Source organism: Pristiophorus japonicus, chromosome 9, assembly GCF_044704955.1.
Source record: "Pristiophorus japonicus isolate sPriJap1 chromosome 9, sPriJap1.hap1, whole genome shotgun sequence".
Lineage (NCBI taxonomy): Eukaryota > Metazoa > Chordata > Chondrichthyes > Pristiophoridae > Pristiophorus > Pristiophorus japonicus.
In genome coordinates, this window is record NC_091985.1 from 203,334,545 (window position 1) to 203,356,011 (window position 21,467).

The 21,467-nt window shown below is 46.8% G+C and overlaps 1 long non-coding RNA gene across 1 annotated transcript in view; it reads left to right on the forward strand.

Annotated features, from left to right (window-relative positions):
* The window catches only part of LOC139273483 (uncharacterized), a 35,134-nt gene extending 14,638 nt beyond the window's left edge, over positions 1-20,496 (forward strand). Inside the window, exon 5 of the long non-coding RNA XR_011595135.1 lies at positions 19,917-20,496. This is a non-coding gene — a long non-coding RNA (uncharacterized lncRNA). The remainder of the gene's footprint in view (positions 1-19,916) is intronic.
* The last annotated feature ends 971 nt before the right edge of the window (positions 20,497-21,467 follow it).

Here is a 21,467-nt window from a genome sequence, read left to right on the forward strand (position 1 = left end):
CAGAAATGACTGGCTCTATCCCATCTTCTGCCTCTGGAGGCAGTCTGTACTGCCTAATGCTTGGTAACACAGCGTTCTTTATCAATTGTACCCGATGGGGTACTGCAGAATGTACTTGCCCAACATGATTCTTATGCTTTGCCCAAAGTTTAGGAGATACTTGATTCAATGCCATTGGCAGCTTAGGTTGTTCAGGGGGTTGCTGTTTTTCAAAAGTGGAGGCATGATTTTTACCTTTCCACTGGAGAATCCCCCTGGTGCAGGTGACAAATTCTATCTGAATATTTTACAATTTTATTACTGCCCAAGGTTGATAGCCGTGTTGCTGTTTTTCTCTTTCTATTCCTACAATCATCGGACCCATATCTTTAGGTTTCGCTGGCGGTTTTACAGCCAATGTCAGATGGGGTGTCGAGTTCTCTTCTCTATACCGCTACTGCTGTAAGAGTGTCAAATCCATGGCTACCCCCAATCCTTCTGGTCCAAAATAAATGCGGGGCGTAGCTTCTACTATTTCTTCTCTATTTAAAAAGGATTGTACCAAACACTGGTAAGTTTCAGCTTTTTGGCGAGTGTACCAGGCTGTACAGTGAAGCTGAACTGCCTCAAAGCTTGTCAAAATTATATACATCAATTCTTCAGTATTAGAGTCAAATTTAGCTTTTAAGTTTTGTATAACTTCATGTATCAAGGGGGAATAGAAGTTGCCAATCAATTGCCAACAATAGAGGGCAGCCTTTTCTTTGTTATCCTCCCTTTTCTCTTCTTTAATCCCATTAAAGAACTGCTGAATATTATTTGGAGGGAGCTCCATGAACATTCCTTCCTTTGTGCAATAAATTGTGGCTCCTAGTTTGCACAAAGTCTGTCTTCCCAATAAAGGGAGCGGTGTTGTTTTAGAGACTATCAAAGTCTCATCATTAACTGATTGACCTTCAATTATCAATTTGGTAGGTTCAGATAAAAATTCTTTCATGGGGATACCGGCCACACCCATACTTAAGACGGTGGTGTTGCTGACAGGTAATCCCACAGAGGATGGTACAGAAGACATAGTAGCACTGGTATCCACCAGGAATTTCACATAAGTGTCTCCTATTTTTACTACTGCCAGAGGGTTTTCTTCTATGTCTGCTGATAAGCGGAGGGCTGCCGCCTGTACCACTAAGCCTCCGGGGCATCCCTATGCTGATTATTCTGTGCCTGTCCTCGTCCCTTTTGCTGATTTACTGACCTGTTTTAGCCTTATTTTCCTTATAGGTAAATAGTCCCTCTCTATCCATGTTAGCCAGTACTGTAACTGTCTCTTTCCAACTTTTTCCTTGCCAGTCTAAAACCCTTATTTTGTATGTTCTTGCTTGTTGTGGCAACATACAATTTAACAAGGTTTGCACTGCCAAAGGTTCATTTTGATCCATTGGTATTCCTGCATGCTCGTCCCAACTATTTTTCCATCTGCCTGCAAAATCTATTCTTCTGCTTTCTGCAAGCAGCGGGTGACTTCCCCTATATCTCCATGCTTTTTAGCTCCCTTTAATATGGCATCCTTGCCCCGGTGCTGCAACCAATGTTCCCGGGACTCATTTCCTTCTATTTTCCCGCCAATCTCCGTTTTCGCCGGCGGGTATAGGGAACATATCTTTTACCCCTTGCCAAGAGGACCCATATGCTGCCTGCAGTAATAATTTCACATCTCCGGGGAGGGGGTTATAAATGGTACAGGTTTGCTCAAGCCAGTTGTGAAAGGCTACTGGCTTATTAACAGGATTAGGGGCAGCTGATATCATATCCCGAGCTTCTCCCGGTGTCCAGGGCTTTAGGACAGCCATTGTTCCGATCATTACACGGGGGGCTTGTGTCGTGGGGGTAGTGGAGGAATCGGCCTGTCTTGTGGTATTCCTGGTAGTCATTCCTGGGGCAGGGGTTGTGCTATCATCCACGACTCCTCCCCCCCGCCCCCCGTCTCCATTTTCATTTTCTAGTGGGTTTTGTGGATTTTCTGGTGTGTTTTGTGGATTTCCTGATGGGTTTTGTGGATTTTCTCGTCGCCTAGAGGCCTGATCCAGCTGAGCGGCCACTATTTCTATAATCTCCTGCCAATCATCCGGCTTGGTGGTTGGAAGACGGGGGTATAAGCCGACAGGGGAAGCGGTCAAAACCGGGGCACTCGGGGGCTGTAAGAGGGAGGGGGCTTCTCCTTGCCCTCCTCCTCTTTCTTTTTATTTTTAGGGGGCTGGTGCCTCTTTGCCACCTCTGTCCATTTTTTAAAACAATTCTCCATATAATCTTTATCCCAAGTGGGGTCCCCCGCCCCATTTTTGGTGGTCTGTCTCCATTCCTCAATTAAGGACAATTTAAAACTTCCTCCATATGGCCAATCCCCATCAGACCAACCGTACAAATCGCTACTAAACATTACCGCATATCTGTCGTCTCCTGTTTCTTTAATTACAGTGTCCGCCGGCGAGCCGGGCGGCACAATGGGATCTCCTACCTTCTCTCGTTGCTTTACTACCTTACTGATTCTTTTCTCAGTCTTGGGATGTACTTTCATTCTTTCAGTTGAGAGGTCGTCCTTCTTTCCTTTTCTAGGAGCTGGGCGCGAGCACCCTGCTCGACTTGAGCCGTTTCCCATTCTGCCGGGTGCAACGTCTCGCGATCTTTTCTGAAATGAGAGTTAGGACAATCCTACAAAATATACAATAATTTACAAAGCGCTCACCGGTGTTCTCTTTTCTGCTCAGCTCGGGGTCTCCTTTTGCCTTTTTGTTATTTTAGCTTCTTTGTGGTAGCTACCTTATGCCTCACCCCCTCCAGGGGATCTCGGCGGCCTGTCCCCCTTTCAGCTAGGACGGCCTAGGCACCTTCCTCCTTTCAGCTAGGAAGGTCCTTAAAATTCCTCTTTTCTCTTTAAAAGTTAAATTTAGTTCTTTTGGATCTCGTTTTTTTTTTAGAGATCCTGCCGGACTACGCCAGAATCTGTCAAGGAAATATTTAGCTTAAATTAACTCGGGCGGAGACTTTCAGAAGTGCACTTCGAGAGAATTTATTTTTAAAAAGCGAGATATATCTCGGAGAGCCTGCTTGGACCGTACCAAGGCAAAACTCTGCTGTACAAGCAAATTGTCCCTATCTTTATACAGAAATTGAATACAGAAATAGAAAAGGAATCTTATTCATTAGTCCCGTGAGTACAAAGCTCGTCTCGGGAGGTACACACTCTATCTGTCCTTGCATAGTTTCTCTCTGTTCACAGTCTGATAAGCAGAATAAAAGGAGACTCCCTTTTAATACCAGATGGTCATTTAATTGCATCTCTAAGTTTCAAGGCTAAAAAAGCGTGGCTATTTTTCTAGTCCTATTATTTCTTTAAGCATAACAAAAACAGAATTTAACCCCTCCCTTTTCCATAAGCCATAGATTCATAGATTCTTTCTTCCACACTCAGGACTTGAATATCATCGGACTTTGAATGCTGAAGGAGAAATGTTTGTCTGTTCTGTCTGTGGGAATAGATTTCAAACATCAGTGTGACTGGAGAAGCACTGAGACACACACCCGAGTGAGATTGTTCCAGTGCACTGACTGTGGAAAGAGCTTTAGCCAGTTTCACAGCCTGAAAAAACATCGCACCATTCACAGCGGGAAGAAACCGTACATGTGCTGTGTGTGTGGATGAGGCTTCAACTGATCGCCCAACCTGGAGAGACACAATGACACCCACACCACGGAGAAACCGTGGGAATGTGGGGATTGTGGGAAGGGATTCAATTACCCTTCTGATCTGGAAGTTCATCAGTTCAGTCCCACCGTGGAGAGACCGTTCACCTGCTCTGAGTGTGGGAAGAGATTCACTCATTCATACTACCTGCTGATACACCAACGCATTCACACTGGGGAGAGGCCGTTCACCTGCTCCATATGTCGAAAGGGATTCACTCATTCATCTGACCTGCTGACACACCAACGCATTCACACTGGGGAGAGGCCATTTATCTGCTCCACATGTGGGAAGAGATTCAGTACCTCATCCAACCTGCTGGTACACCAGCGAGTTCACACTGGGAAGAGACCGTTCACCTGCTCTGAGTGTGGGAAGGGATTTACTCATTCATCCCACCTGCTGGTACACCAGCGAGTCCACACTGGGGAGAGACTGTTCACCTGCTCGGAGTGTGGGAAGGGATTCACTGTGTCATCCAACCTGCTGGTACACCAGCGAGTTCACACTGGGAAGAGACTGTTCACCTGCTCGGAGTGTGGGAAGGGATTTACTCATTCATCCCACCTGCTGGTACACCAGCGAGTCCACACTGGGGAGAGACTGTTCACCTGCTCGGAGTGTGGGAAGGGATTCACTGTGTCATCCGACCTGCTGACACACCAGCGAGTTCACAAGTGACTGCAGGGGTTAGATTCTGCTGTTGTTGCTGCTTTTATTCACATCCTAATGAACAGTGTTCATTCTGTTAGTTAGTGTTTGTTTCTGCTGATAACCCTTCAACTAGGCAGGAGTTTAATATTTTGATATTTCAAATAACTGTTGTTACTTGATGTCTCCAAGATAAGAGGAGACCAATTAATGACCTGTTTCTGACTGCTCCATTTTTATTGGGGCAGAGGAGCAGTGAGAGATCGGGGCCCAGGAGCGTCGTGAGGTGAGGGTTCAGGGCCCAGAAGAGGCGAGAGCCCAGGGGCAGCACGGGCCAGCCCACACTGGGATCTATGGATAGTAGGAGCATGTGTGCGCACTAGGTCCGTGCAGCAGAGTCTTGGTTAACCCTTGCCACTGGATCAAGACCGAGCTCTGTCAAGCCCATGTGGTGGCTGGTGTACAACGGCCACCCCATGTTAAAAGAATCCATGCACAGGCATTTTCCACCCTTCAGTATGGAGTTTGGGACCTAGAATGTCAGTTCCCTCATTGAAACACCTGTGAACTCATGTATTTTTGGTGTGGAAGTGGGTCATCCTCGATTCGAGGGACGGCCTAATACTATACTATCATTTTTGAGCCTTTTCTCCTTTCTGACTCCAGATTATTTCAGTTCTCAGACCTTCGGTTACTCTCCGGGACAAGTCCCAGCTTCCCATACCTTCCAGAGTGCCTCTCCTAGCCTTGATATCCAGGGAAGGTATCGGTAACACGCCCGAGATCACTGAACACAAAACCCAGTCTGTTAATCACTTTCAGTTGCTGGACTTAGTGTGTACCCCACAGCATCTCTCTCACCTTCGATGTGTGATTGGAGCATCACGCCTGCAAACCTGGGTTCAATTTAAATTTGAATCCATTCAGCAATTGTATTTTTTTTTAAAAACTACATACAAGTATACAGATCACATCAAATAATTGGCAATGATTTAGTGTCAACAAGATGAACAAGTAAACACATCACGGCCCACTACTCCAGCTCTATAATCACAGGAGAAAGTCTGTTATCTTACTCCTCAAGTGATAGAGAAAGATCAGGACTCTAAGAACATCTAGAATCTGTTGTAAATATATTTCAAATCCTCACTGGTACAACCTGTCTATCTCTTTTCAATTGAAGTGAATGGAAGATGAGGAGGGGTTAGAGAGTAGGGGTGAAAGAGGAAATGGGGGTGAGGAGGGTTGGAGAGGAGGGAGGGGGTTTGGAGAGTAGGGGTGAAAGAGGAGTTGCGGTGAGGGGTTTGGAGAGTTGGGGTGAGGGGGGTTGGAGAGTAGGGAGGGGGATTGGAGAGTTGGGGTTAAAGAGGAGTTGGGGTGAGGGGTTTGGAGAGTTGGGGTGAGGGGGGTTGGAGAGTTGGGGTGAGGGAGGGTTGGAGAGTTGGGGTGAAAGAGGAGTTGGGGTGAGGGAGGGTTGGAGCGAAACACAGAAAATAGATGCAGGAGTAGGCCGTTCGGCCCTTCGAGCCTGCACCACCATTCAATAAGATCGTGGCTGATCATTCACCTCAGTACCCCTTTCCTGCTTTCTCTCCATACCCCTTGATCCCTTTAGCCGTAAGGGCCATATCTAACTCCCTCTTGAATATATCTCACGAACTGGCCTCAACAACTTTCTGCAGTAGAGAATTCCACAGGTTAACAACTCTCTGAGTGAAGAGGTTTCTCCTCATCTCGGTCCTAAATGGCTTACTCCTTATCCTTAGACTATGGCCCCTGGTTCTGGACTTCCCCAACATCAGGAACATTCTTCCTGCCTTTAACCTGTCCAATCCCGTCAGAATTTTATATATTTCTATGAGATCCCCTCTCATTCTTCCAAACTCCAGTGAATACAGGCACAGTCGATCCAGTCTCTCCTCATATGACAGCCCAGCCATCCCTGTACTCCTTCAATAGCAAGAATGTCCTTCCTCAGATTAGGAGACCAAAACTGAACACAATATTCCAAGTGAGGCCTCACAAAGGCCCTGTACAACTGCAGTAAGATCTCCCTGTTTCTATACTCACATCCCCTAGCTATGAAGGCCAAAGTGCCATTTGCCTTCTTCACCGCCTGCTGTAGCTGCATGTCAACTTTCAATGACTGATGTACCATGACACCCAGGTCTCATTCCACCTCCCCTTTTCCTAATCTGCCGCCATTCAGCTAATATTCTGCCTTCCTGTTTTTGCCACCAAAGTGGATAACCTCACATTTATCCACATTAGACTGCATCTGCCATGCATTTGCCCACTCACCTAACCTATCCAAGTCACCCTGCAGCCTCCTCACAGCTCACACTGCCACCCAGCTTAGTGTCATCTGCAAAGTTGGAGATATTACACTCAATTCGTTCATCTAAATCATTGATGTATATTGTAAATAGCTGGGGTCCCAGCACTGAGCCCCGTGGCACCCCACTAGTCACTGCCTGCCATTCTGAAAAGGATCCTTTTATCCCGACTCTCTGCTTCCTGTCTGACAACCAGTTCTCTATCCACGTTAATACATTATCTCCAATACCATATGCTTTAATTTTGCACACTAATCTCTCGTGTGGGACCTTATCAAAAGCCTTTTGAAAGTCCAAATACACCACATCCACTGGTTCTCCCTTGTCCACTCTACTAGTTACATACTCAAAAAATTCTAGAAGATTTGGCAAGCATGATTTCCTTTTCATAAATCCATGCTGACTTGGACCGATCCTGTCACTGCTTTCCAAATGCGCTGCTATTTCATCTAAATAATTGATTCCAACATTTTCCCCACCGCCGATGTCAGGCTAACCGGTCTCTAATTCCCTGTTTTCTCTCACCCTTCTTTTTTAAAAAGTGGAGTTACATTAGCTACCCTCCAGTCCATAGGAACTGATCCAGAGTCGATAGACTGTTGGAAAATGATCACCAATGCATCCACTATTTCTAGGGCCACTTCTTTAAGTACTCAGGGATGCAGACTATCAGGCCCTGGGGATTTATCGGCCTTCAATCCCATCAATTTCCCTAACACAATTTCCTGACTAATAAGGATTTCCTTCAGTTCCTCCTTCTCACTAGACCCTCAGTCTCCTAGTATTTCCAGAATGTTATTTGTGTCTTCCTTCCTGAAGACAGTGCCAAAATATTTGTTCCATTGGTCTGCCATTTCATTGTTCCCCATTATAAATTAAACTGATTCTGACTGCAAGGGACCTACGTTTGTCTTCAATTTCAGGGGTGAAACAGGAGTTAGGCTGAGGGGGCGGTGTTGGAGAGTAGGGATGAAAAAGGAGTTGAGGTTAGGGAGTTGGAGAGTACTAGTGAAAGAAGAGTTGGGGTGGAGGGTGAATGGAGAGGAGATGTAACGTAGGAAATGCCGCAGCCAATTTGTGAACAGCAAGATCCCATAAACAGCAATGTAATGATGACAAGATAATCCATTCTCAGTGATGTTAGTTGAGGGATACACATTGGCCAGGACACCGTGGAGAACTCCACCTGATCTTCCTCAGAATCGTGGCCGTGGGATCTTTTACATCCAACTTAGGGACTAGACAGGGCATTGGTTCAATGTCTCCTCTGAAAGATGGCACCTCTGACAGTGCAGCACTCCCTCTGTATTGGCACCTGGAGTCTCGGCCTAGATTATGGGCTCGGGTCTCTGGATTGGGAATTGAACCCCCGATCCCCAGACTCAGGGCCGAGAGTGGTACCACTGAGCCAAGGCTGACATGATCTGTTCCCTGTTCCCATTACACTAGACCGTGCCTATGTTATTACACTAACCCCACCCATTCTTACTGCAGTGGACCTTCACTGTGTTATTAGACATTCGGCAAAGCATTTACTACAACAACAAAACAACCAGAACTTACATTAATATAGCGCCTTTAATGCAGTGAAACATCCCAGAGTGCTTAACAAAATCGATTCAATAAGAAAACATTTTTGACACAGAGCCACAGAGAAAGATATCAGGACAGATTCTCAAAAGTTTGATCGAAGAGGTAGTTTTTAAGAAGAATCTTGAAAGAGGAGGTGGAGATTTAGGGGGAATTCCAAAACTTAGAGCCTCGGCAGCTGAAGGCACGGCCGCCAATGGTGGAGCGATTAAAATCGGGGATGACCAAAAGGACAGATTTGGAGGAGCAGAGAATTCGTTGGGTTGTGGGGCTGGAGGAGATTACAGAGATAGGGAGGGGCGAGGTCATGGAGAGTTTTGAAACCAAAGATTATAATTTTAAAATTGAGGCTTTGCTTAACCGGGCGCCAATGTAGGTCAGTGAGCACAGGGGTGATGGGTGAATGAGAATATAGCAATAGGCTCTGACTTGCACACACTATTAGATGAGACCCAATCTTTGTTTGAGTGCACTAGATATTGCCTGTGTGATCATCACACTAGATCCAGCCTTGTGTTCAGTATAACACTAGAGTCTGCCTCGTTATTATTGGATCCAGCACTGTCTTTGTTACTCTCACAGTGGGCCATGCATTTGCTGTTATTAATATGGACCCTGTCTCCACTCTTATTGTACGAGACCCTGTCTCTGGAATTGTTACACTAGACCTGGCCTCTGCGATGATTGGAAAATAACCTGCCCTTGTTGTTCCAGTTCTAGTGCACGTCTCTATTATTATAACTATAGATCTTGTCTCTGTTGTATTCAGTAGAGTATGTATTGTTCTGGTATTGTTAAAGTAGACCCGGCTTCTGTGAGTGTCACACTATCACCTCTTTCAGTTATTGCAAAAAAACTGTTTCAATTATTAAAGACTTGTTTCTAGTGTAAAACTAGGCCTTGTCTCAGTTATCAATGCACTATACCCTGTCTCTGTTTATATTACCCTAAACCCTGTCTGTTTATATTACACCAGACCCTGTCCCTGTTTATATTACACTATACCCTGTCTCTGTTTATATTACACTAGACCCTGTCTGTTTATATTACACTAGGCCCTGTCTCTGTTTATATTACCCTAGACCCTGTCTGTTTATATTACACTAGGCCCTGTCTCTGTTTATATTACACTAGACCCTGTCCCTGTTTATATTACACTAGACCATGTCTCTGTTTATATTACACTAGACCCTGTCTCTGTTTATATTACACTAGGCCCTGTCTCTGTTTATATTACCCTAGACCCTGTCCCTGTTTATATTACACCGGACCCTGCCCCTGTTTATATTACACTAGACCATGTCCCTGTTTATATTACACTAGACCATGTCCCTGTTTATATTACACTAGACCATGTCCCTGTTTATATTACACTAGACCATATCCCTGTTTATATTACACTAGGCCCTGTCTCTGTTTATATTACCCTAGACCCTGTCTGTTTATATTACACTAGGCCCTGTCTCTGTTTATATTACACCGGACCCTGTCCCTGTTTATATTACACCGGACACTGTCCCTGTTTATATTACATAGGACCCTGTCTCTGTTTATACTGCACTCGGCCCTGTCTCTGTTTATACTGCACTCGGCCCTGTCTCTGTTTATACTGCACTCGGCCCTGTCTCTGTTAATACTACACTCGGCCCTGTCTCTGTTTATACTGCACTAGACCCTGTCTCTGTTTATACTGCACTAGACCCTGTCTCTGTTTATACTGCACTAGACCCTGTCTCTGTTTATACTGCACTCGGCCCTGTCTCTGTTTATACTGCACTCGGCCCTGTCTCTGTTTATACTGCACTCGGCCCTGTCTCTGTTTATACTGCACTCGGCCCTGTCTCTGTTTATACTGCACTCGGCCCTGTCTCTGTTTATACTGCACTCGGCCCTGTCTCTGTTTATACTGCACTCGGCCCTGTCTCTGTTTATACTGCACTCGGCCCTGTCTCTGTTTATACTGCACTCGGCCCTGTCTCTGTTTATACTGCACTCGGCCCTGTCTCTGTTTATACTGCACTCGGCCCTGTCTCTGTTTTTTGACACTCGACCATGTCTTAGTTATTGCGGCACTAAACAATGTCCACAAATATTGGCAATGGTTTGGGAGGAAACAGTGAAAGTAACAGTCAAGAAATAGAAGACTGGAGACAGAAATAGAGCAAATTTTGCTGGATAGTTGCAAGTGTTGCATTCCTTTCCAAACGAAGGATAGAACCAGTGAGAGAATAAGAGATTTATTAACCTCACGGCAGGTTTAGGTACAGCTTCACTTTTCCCATCACTGGCACCAATCATCACACACCGGAGGTAAATCTCAGGAGCTTCTGTGTGATGGTGAGGTGATCACTGAACAATAAAGCTCAGAGACTGGTGGGGGGGCTGCTCATTATCCTCGGTGTGATTTAATCCCCTTTCCCACTGAATACTGCGGACAGATATGGTCACCTTGGTAACAGAATGGTCAGTGTGACATCACTTTCTAAACAAGAGACATACAAGACAATGGGTTATCAATCAATGGTAAAGGTATTAAACACTCTGCAATTACATTTTACATAAAAGGAAATACAATGCTGGAAAAGAATTGCTGAAGAGAATAATTTATCTCTGGGGAATTGACTAGCAAACATTAAGAATGATGTGTTTTGTTTACACACACACACACAAATATATATATTATAGCAAAGACAGTGTGTGTGCTCTTTTCCATTCTTCTGCTACACCCGAGGTGTTATACTTTCTGTGGACTTTAGGAGCCTGCGGCAGCCCATCTGGCGGTGCTTACTGGGTCAGGATATAAAGAGACCGAGCGCTGTTCCTCCTCCCACTGCCTGGGGGAATGGGTCAGATATTTAAAGGGGCAGGGACTCCCCCTTTCTTTGCATATTTATAGTTAAAGGGACAGTCCAGTTTATCTTGGGGTGTCGGAGGACTTCACCAACCGAGCTCCCATTAACAGTCGCTCCCTTCTGTACTGTGCGGCGATTGTAAAGCTGTCTATTTCAGTTACTTAAGCCTTTCTAAATTGTGCTGGCCCAATAGGGTGAGCCCGGCTGGCCCAATAGGGTGAACGCTTGCTGGCCCAATAGGGTGAGCCTGGGTTGGCCCAATAGGGTGAGCCTGAGCTGGCCCAATAGGGTGAGCCTGAGCTGGCCCAATAGGGTGAGCCTGAGCTGGCCCAATAGGGTGAGACTGTGCTGGCCCAATAGGGTGAGCCCGGTCTGCCCAATAGGGTGAGCCCGGTCTGGTCAAATAGGGTGAGCCCGTGCTGGCCCAATAGGGTGAGCCCGAGCTGGCCCAATAGGGTGAGCCTGGGCTGGACCAATAGGGTGAGCCCGAGCTGGCCCAATAGGGTGAGTTTGGGCTGGCCCAATAGGGTGAGCCTGGGCTGGACCAATAGGGTGAGCCTGGGCTGGACCAATAGGGTGAGCCCGGGTTGGACTAAAGTCAGCAGACAACAATCAATACAACAAGGCTCCCTTTCAGGGGCCACTGACCTGGGCATAAACATGTGTCCAATCAAACTGACAGACAGCCTGAAGCCCCGCCCACCCCTTGTCCCTGCCCAAAGGACCGCGCATGCGCCGCGATACCCGCCCTGACCAAGATGGCGGAAGCTGAGTCCGCTCCCCTGCCCTGACCAAGGTGGCGCCCGCTGAGCCCGCTTTCCCGGGCGCTCACTAACTGGGCCTGGAACCGGTGGGCAAATACAGGGCCTGCAGGCTGTGATTCGGGGCCTGGGGCTGAGCCCGGATGTGTGTGAAGCGGATGGTGCGGAGTGTTGTCTCTCGGGCCTGGGCCCGCACTCGGTGTGTGTGAAGCCCACGTCCCCCCCGGGGTTTATTAACCCATGGAACTATTTGTACTGCACTTTTTTGACTGACAGGCAACAAGCCCCGCCCCCTCAGAGAACTGTGGAAGTTGGGTCATTGAATAAATTTAAGACAGAAATAGACAGTTTCTTAACCAATAAAGTAATAAGGGGTGATGGGGAGCGGGCAGGGAAGAGGACCTGAGTCCATGATTGGATCAACCATGATCGTATTAAATGACGAAGCGGGCTCGAGGGGCCATTTGGCCTACTCCTGCTCCTATTTGTTATGTTCTTTATGTCAAGCTCCCGCCCCCCCATCTCCCCCCCGCCTCCCGGACCAAATCATTCCATGCAGATGGTGCCGAGAAGCAGGACTGGGGAGGCATGCACGTGGACGGGGGTAAGGCACTTTGGCTGGAGGGCATGCATTTGGACTGGGGTAAGGCACTTTGGCTGGGGGGGCATGCATTTGGACTGGGGTAAGGCACTTTGGCTGGTCCTTGCTGACTTCTGGGCAGCTCTGTCCTGTGTTGCTTCAGGAAGTCAAAGTGGATCAAGTTACAATTTGCAAAGTCAGTGCGACCTTGCGATGGGCTGTTCAGTTACACATTCCTGTGAAACTTCAGGGTGTGGCTTATCCTCCAAGGGGACCAATTAAAGACAAAGGGAGGAGCATGGTGGCCATTTTTGCAGTACAAATAAGCGCGTCCTTTATTAACCTGCTCCCTCCCTCCGCCCATCTTTCACCCGCTGCCTCACCCAATGCGCATGCTCAGCTCACACTGCCCGGCTGATTGATGGCAGCTCCCGACCAATAGAAGAGCGGGGGCGGAGCTGGAGGAATGGGCAGGCAGTTGGCCATCCAACCAATTGGAGTGTGTGTGGGCCGGGGCTTGTGACCCCCGATGGATGGGGCTGAGCCCGGATCTACCTCATTGGCTTAAACTCTGCCCCATTGTTAAAGCTGGTTTCTCTCAAACTGCAGGAGGATACTGGACCTTTCTGTTGTGATTTTAAACAGATGGAACCATGTGAGGTGGAGGAAACATTGCAGCATTTGGTAGTGAAATGGATTAATTCAGGCTGGACAGTGGGTATTATTTCAGGAAATAACACAGTGTAGATGTTTCTGTTTAAACAGATGGAACCCTGTCGTGGAACAACCACGCTTCTCATGTTCTGGTCAACCATGTGCGCAACAAGTGTCGTCATCTGGAGGAGCTCAAGCTCCGGGTTTCGGAGCTTGAGCAGCAGCGAGTGTCACTGCATCTGTGAGACTGAGAGCTGCGTGGCTAGCACCTTCCAGGAGGTCATCACCTCGCAGCATAAGAGTATGCAGGCAGAGAGGGAATGGGTGACTGCCAGACAGACATGGAGGACCAGGCAGGTAGTGCAGGAGACCTCGAGTGCATCTCACTCTCTATACTGGTGGTTCCTCAGGGAGTACAGTCAAGTCCAAGGCTTCATGGGTGGCTCAACTGTATGGGAGAGGGGGGAGGTGCACGGTTAGGAAGGCAATATTGAAAGGGGCTTCAATAGTTCCGGGGACAGACAGGCCTTTCTGCGGCCGCTGACATAACTCCAGGACGGTAGGTTGTCTTCCTGGTGCCAGAGTCAGGGATGTCATTGAGAGGCTGCAGGACATTCTGAGGGGCGAGTGTGAACAGCCAGATTCCTGAGGGGGTGGGGACTGTACAAGCCGGATAAGGTCACATCTCAACAACGCCGGTACCCTTACCTCCCTGGGGGTTTGCTAATACAGTTGGGGAGGGTTTAAACTTGCTTGGCAGGGGGATGGGAACCTGAGTGTAGATTCAGAAGGGAGAGAAGCAAAGCTTGGAAATGGGAACAGAAAATTCCTCAATGAGTTTGGTAGGCAGAGGCTAGAATATCAACCACAAAGGAGTTTGACAGTGCTTAATGGTACACACTTCAATGCAAGAAAGACTAGGGAATAAGGCAGATAAGCTGAGGTGTTGTTACAGCAGTGAGGAGGGATGATATGTTGGCAGGATCATCAAATGAGGCCATATGTGTTGAACTGATAAACAAAAAAGGGGCAATCACAATGTTGGGAGTGTACTATAAACAGTCAGAGGGAGATAGAAAAGCAAATATGTAGGAACATTTGAGAATTAGGCAGCAATAGTCGGAGATATCAACTACCACAGAATCAGAGAAATTTATGGTACAAAAGGAGGCCATTCAGCCCACTGTGTTTGTGCCGGTCAAGAAAGAGCTATCCCGCCTAATCCCACTTTCCAGCTCTTGCTCCACAGCCTTGTAGGTTATGACACTTCCAGTGCATATCTAAGTATGTTTCAAATGTTGTGAGGGTTTCTGTGTCTACCACCCTTTCAGGCTATGAGTTCCAGAGCCCCACCACCCTCTGTGTGAAAAGTTTCTCCTCAACTCTCCTCTAAAGCTTCTACCAATTACTTTAAATCTGTGCCCCCTGGTAATTGACCTCTCTGCAAAGGGAAATAGGTCAGTTCAGAGAAGGTTCACGAGGTTGATTTCGGAGAAGGGGTTGTCATGTGAAGATAGGTTGAGCAGGTTGGGCCTATACTCATTGAGTTTAGAAGAATGAGAGGTGATCTTATTGAAACGTGTAAGATTCTGAGTAGGCTTGACAGGGTTGATGCAGAGAGGATGTTTCCCCTCATGGGGGAATCTAGAACTAGGAGGCATAGTTTCAGAATAAGGGGTCGCCCATTCAAAACGGAAATGAGGAAGAATTTCACTCTCGGAGGTTCGTGAATCTTTGGAATTCTCTACCCCAGAGAGCTGTGGAGGCTGGGTCATTGAATATATTTAAGGTGGGGATAGACAGATTTTTGAATGATAAGGGAGTGAAGGGTTATGGGGAGTGGGAAGGGAAGTGGAGTTGAGGCCAAGATCAGATCAGCCATGATCTTATTGAATGGTGGATCAGGCTCGTGGAGCCAGATGGCTTATTCCTGCTCCTATTTGTTTGTCTTATAGAAACATCGAAAATAGGTGCAGGAGCAGGCCATTCAGCCCTTCTAGCCTGCACCGCCATTCAATGAGTTCATGGCTGAACATGAAACTTCAGTACCCCCTTCCTGCTTTCACGCCATACCCCTTGATCCCTCGAGTAGTAAGGACTTCATCTAACTCCCTTTTGAATATATTTAGTGAATTGGCCTCAACTACTTCGTGTGGTAGAGAATTCCACAGGTTCACCACTCTCTGGGTGAAGAAGTTTCTCCTTATCTCAGTCCTAAATGGCTTACCCCTTATCCTTAGACTGTGACCCCTGGTTCTGGACTTCCCCAACATTGGGAACATTCTTCCTGCATCCAACCTGTCCAAACCCATCAGAATTTTAAACGTTTCTATGAGGTCCCCTCTCACTCTTCTGAACTCCAGTGAATACAAGCCCAGTTGATCCAGTCTTTCTTGATAGGTCAGTCCCACCATCCCGGGAATCAGTCTGGTGAATCTTCGCTGCACTCCCTCAATAGCAAGAATGTCCTTCCTCAAGTTAGGAGACCAAAACTGTACACAATACTCCAGGTGTGGCCTCACCAAGGCCCTGTACAACTGTAGCAACACCTCCCTGCCCCTCTACTCAAATCCCCTCGCTATGAAGGCCAACATGCCATTTGCTTTCTTAACCGCCTGCTGTACCTGCATGCCAACCTTCAATGACTGATGTACCATGACACCCAGGTCTCGTTGCACCTTCCCTTTTCCTAATCTGTCACCATTCAGATAATAGTCTGTCTCTCTGTTTTTACCACCAAAGTGGATAACCTCACATTTATCCACATTATACTTCATCTGCCACGCATTTGCCCACTCACCTAACCTATCCAAGTCACTCTGTAGCCTCATAGCATCCTCCTCGCAGCTCACACTGCCACCCAACTTAGTGTCATCCGCAAATTTGGAGATACAACATTTAATCCCCTCGTCTAAATCATTAATGTACAATGTAAACAGCTGGGGCCCCAGCACAGAACCCTGCGGTACCCCACTAGTCACTGCCTGCCATTCCGAAAAGTACCCATTTACTCCTACTCTTTGCTTCCTGTCTGACAACCAGTTCTCAATCCACGTCAGCACACTACCCCCAATCCCATGTGCTTTAACTTTGCACATTAATCTCCTGTGTGGGACCTTGTCGAAAGCCTTCTGAAAGTCCAAATATACCACATCAACTGGTACTCATTTATGTTCGTATGTCATTCCTATCCACTCCATCTGGGACCCTTATAATTTTGTACACAATTAAGCCTACCCTCAGCCACCACTCTTCCAAAGAAAACAACACCAGCCCACCCAAACTTTCTTCATAGCTCAAATTCTTCAGTCCAGTTAACATCCTCGTAAATCTCCTTTGTACCCTCTCCAGTGCAATCACATCGTTCTGGGGACTGGGAGAAATTTAGAACTCAGCAGAGGAGGACAAAGGGTTTGATTAGGGCAGGGAAAATGGAGTACGAGAAGAAGCTTGCAGGGAACATTAAGGCGGATTGCAAAAGTTTCTATAGGTATGTAAAGAGAAAAAGGTTAGTAAGACAAACGTAGGTCCCCTGCAATCAGAATCAGGGGAAGTCATAACGGGGAACAAAGAAATGGCAGACCAATTGAACAAGTACTTTGGTTCAGTATTCACTAAGGAGGACACAAACAACCTTCCGGATATAAAAGTGGTCAGAGGGTCTATTAAGGAGGAGGAACTGAGGGAAATCTTTATTAGTCGGGAAATTGTGTTGGGGAAATTGATGGGATTGAAGGCCGATAAATCCCCAGGGCCTGATGGACTGCATCCCAGAGTACTTAAGGAGGTGGCCTTGGAAATAGCGGATGCATTGACAGTCATTTTCCAACATTCCATTGACTCTGGATCAGTTCCTATCGAGTGGAGGGTAGCCAATGTAACCCCACTTTTTAAAAAAGGAGGGAGAGAGAAAGCAGGGAATTATAGACCGGTCAGCCTGACCTCAGTAGTGGGTAAAATGATGGAATCAATTATTAAGGATGTCATAGCAGCGCATTTGGAAAATGGTGACATGATAGGTCCAAGTCAGCATGGATTTGTGAAAGGGAGATCATGCTTGACAAATCTTCTGGAATTTTTTGAGGATGTTTCCAATAAAGTGGACAAAGGAGTACCAGTTGATGTGGTATATTTGGACTTTCAGAAGGCTTTCGACAAGGTCCCACACAGGAGATTAATGTGCAAAGTTAAAGCACATGGGATTGGGGGTAGTGTGCTGACGTGGATTGAGAACTGGTTGTCAGACAGGAAGCAAAGAGTAGGAGTAAATGGGTACTTTTCGGAATGGCAGGCAGTGACTAGTGGGGTACCGCAGGGTTCTGTGCTGGGGCCCCAGCTGTTTACATTGTACATTAATGATTTAGACGAGGGGATTAAATGTAGTATCTCCAAATTTGCGGATGACACTAAGTTGGGTGGCAGTGTGAGCTGCGAGGAGAATGCTATGAGGCTACAGAGTGACTTGGATAGGTTAGGTGAGTGGGCAAATGCGTGGCAGATGAAGTATAATGTGGATAAATGTGAGGTTATCCACTTTGGTGGTAAAAACAGAGAGACAGACTATTATCTGAATGGTGACAGATTAGGAAAAGGGAAGGTGCAACGAGACCTGGGTGTCATGGTACATCAGTCATTGAAGGTTGGCATGCAGGTACAGCAGGCGGTTAAGAAAGCAAATGGCATGTTGGCCTTCATAGCGAGGGGATTTGAGTACAGGGGCAGGGAGGTGTTGCTACAGTTGTACAGGGCCTTGGTGAGGCCACACCTGGAGTATTGTGTACAGTTTTGGTCTCCTAACTTGAGGAAGGACATACTTGCTATTGAGGGAGTGCAGCGAAGGTTCACCAGACTGATTCCCGGGATGGTGGGACTGACCTATCAAGAAAGACTGGATCAACTGGGCTTGTATTCACTGGAGTTCAGAAGAGTGAGAGGGGACCTCATAGAAACGTTTAAAATTCTGACGGGTTTGGACAGGTTGGATGCAGGAAGAATGTTCCCAATGTTGGGGAAGTCCAGAACCAGGGGTCACAGTCTAAGGATAAGGGGTAAGCCATTTAGGACCGAGATAAGGAGAAACTTCTTCACCCAGAGAGTGGTGAACCTGTGGAATTCTCTACCACAGGAAGTAGTTGAGGCCAATTCACTAAATATATTCAAAAGGGAGTTAGATGAAGTCCTTACTACTCGGGGGATCAAGGGGTATGGCGTGAAAGCAGGAAGTGGGTACTGAAGTTTCATGTTCAGCCATGAACTCATTGAATGGCGGTGCAGGCTAGAAGGGCTGAATGGCCTGCTCCTGCACCTATTTTCTATGTTTCTATGTTTCTATGTTCCTGTAATGTGGGGACCAGAACTGTGCAAGTACTCTACCTAACCGTGGCCTAACTTGTATTTTACACAGTCTGAGCATAACCTCCAGAATCTGGAACTTACTACCTGAAAGAGTGCTGGAGACAGAAACCCTCATTGCATTTACAAAATTACTTGGATATGCATTTGAAGTGTCATAACCTACAGGGCTACGGACCAAGAGCTGCAAAGTGGGATTAGGCTGGATAGCTCTTTTTCAGCCACACAGACACGATGGGCCAAATGGCCTCTTTCTGTGTTGTAAACTGCTATGATTCCATGACACCAATCTCCTCGTGTCTGATATAAACCAACCCCACAGTCACTGACACCAATCTCCTCGTGTCTGATATAAACCAACCCCACAGTCACTGACACCAATCTCCTCCTGTCTGATATAAACCAACCCCACAGTCACTGACATCAATCTCCTCCTGTCTGATATAAACCAACCCCACAGTCACTGACACCAATCTCCTCCTGTCTGATATAAACCAACCCCACAGTCACTGACACCAATCTCCTCCTGTCTGATATAAACCAACCCCACAGTCACTGACACCAATCTCCTCCTGTCTGATATAAACCAACCCCACAGTCACTGACACCAATCTCCTCCTGTCTGATATAAACCAACCCCACAGTGATTGACACCAATCTCCTCCTGTCTGATATAAACCAACCCCACAGTCACTGACACCAATCTCCTCCTGTCTGATATAAACCAACCCCACAGTCACTGACACCAATCTCCTCCTGTCTGATATAAACCAACCCCACAGTCACTGACACCAATCTCCTCCTGTCTGATATAAACCAACCCCACAGTCACTGACACCAATCTCCTCCTGTCTGATATAAACCAACCCCACAGTCACTGACACCAATCTCCTCCTGTCTGATATAAACCAACCCCACAGTCACTGACACCAATCTCCTCCTGTCTGATATAAACCAACCCCACAGTCACTGACACCAATCTCCTCCTGTCTGATATAAACCAACCCCACAGTGATTGACACCAATCTCCTCCTGTCTGATATAAACCAACCCCACAGTCACTGACACCAATCTCCTCCTGTCTGATATAAACCAACCCCACAGTCACTGACACCAATCTCCTCTTGTCTGATATAAACCAACCATCATCATAAAAGTCAGTCTCTTGGAGTTGAGGATGACTTGCTTCCACATTAAAAATTAGATCTCAGTTGTCTGTTAAGTCCAATGCGGGAGCTCCAGTCTCTGTCGCAGGTTGGTCAGACGGTGGTCGAAAGTACGTTGGTTGAAGTGTCGGTTTGTTGCAGTACATGGGTTGTTGTTTGCTCCTTCCGCCGTATGCGCTTGGTCTCTGCTTACTCCTGGTGATGAGACTCAAAGTGTTCAATGCCCTCACGGACTATTCTCTTCCATTTTCAGTGATCTTGTGCCAGGGATTCCCAGGTGTCGGTGGGGATGTTGAACTTCTTCAAAGAAGCCTTGAGGGTGTCCTTGAAGCGTTTCCTTTGCCCCCCTGGGGCTCGCTTGCCGTGTCGAAGCTCCAAGTAGAGTGCTTGCTTTGGGAGTCTCGTATCGGGCATATGGACAATGTGGCCCGTCCATTGTAGCTGATCGAGCGTGGTCAATGCTTCAATGCTGAGGATGTTGGCCTGCGTGAGGATATTGATGCACCTATCCTAGCAATGTATTTGCAGGACCTTTCACAGGCAACGCTGATGGTATTTCTCCAGTGCTTTGATGTGCCTACTGTATAGTCCATGTCAGAGAAGCACATATGAGGGCAGGTATCACTACTGCTTTGTAGACCATGAGCTTTGTGCCGCTTTTAAGGTTCTGGTCTTCAAACACTCTATTCCTTAGGCGACCAAAGGCTGCACTGGCACACTGAAGGTGGTATTGGACCTAGTTATCAAAATCTGTCCTTGTTGACAGTAGGCTCCCGAGGTATGAAAAATGGTCCTAATTGTTCAAGACCTCAGCATGGATTTTGATAATTGGGGGAGGAGGGGGATGGGGGTGATAGTGCTGTGTGGCGGGAGCAGGTTGATAGAGCACCTTTGTTTTACGGATGTTTAGTGTAAGGCCTATGCTCTCAGTCGCTACGGTGAAAGTGTTGATGATGGTTTGGAGCCTGTCCTCCAAGTGAATGCAGATACAAGCGTCATCTGCATATTGTAATTCGAGGACAGAGGATGGCACGACCTTGGATCTGGTCTGAAGGTGATGGAAGTTGAACAGTTTCCCGTTTGTTCTATAGATGATCTCCACTTCAGCAGGAAGCTTACTGATGGTGAGAAGTGGCTTTGCAGCAAGGAAGATCGACAAGAGCGTCGGTGCAATGACACAGCCTTGCTTCACCCCGGTTCGGACATGAACTGTGTCCGTGGTGGATCCATTGGTCAGGATCATGGCTTGCATGTTATCATAAAGCAAGCGGAGGATGGTGACAAATTTTTGAGACAGCCAAATTTGTAGAGTACACTCGATAATCCCTCACAGTTGACCATGTCAAAGGCCTTGGTCAGGTCAAAGAAGGATGAACCAACCCCACAGTCTTGACACCAATATCCTCCCATGTGATATAAACCAACCCTCGTCACTGACACCAAGTGGACTGGGAAAATATGTTAAAGGGTAAGACTGTAGAAACGCAGTGGCAAACATTTAAGGAGATATTTCATAACTTCTCAGCAAAGATTTATTCAAGTGAGAAATAAAGATGCTAAGAGAAGGATGAACCATCCCTGGCTAACTAAGGAAGTAAAGGATGGTATCAAATTGGAAAAAAAAGGCATATAATGTTGCGAAGGACAGTGGAAGGCCAGAGGATTGGGAAATTTTTATAAACCAGCAAAGGACGACTAAAAATATGATAAAGACAGAGAAGGTAGCATATGAGAGCAAACTAGCAAGAAATATAAAAACAGAGAGTAAGAGCTTCTACAGGTATATAAAAAGGAAACGAGTAGC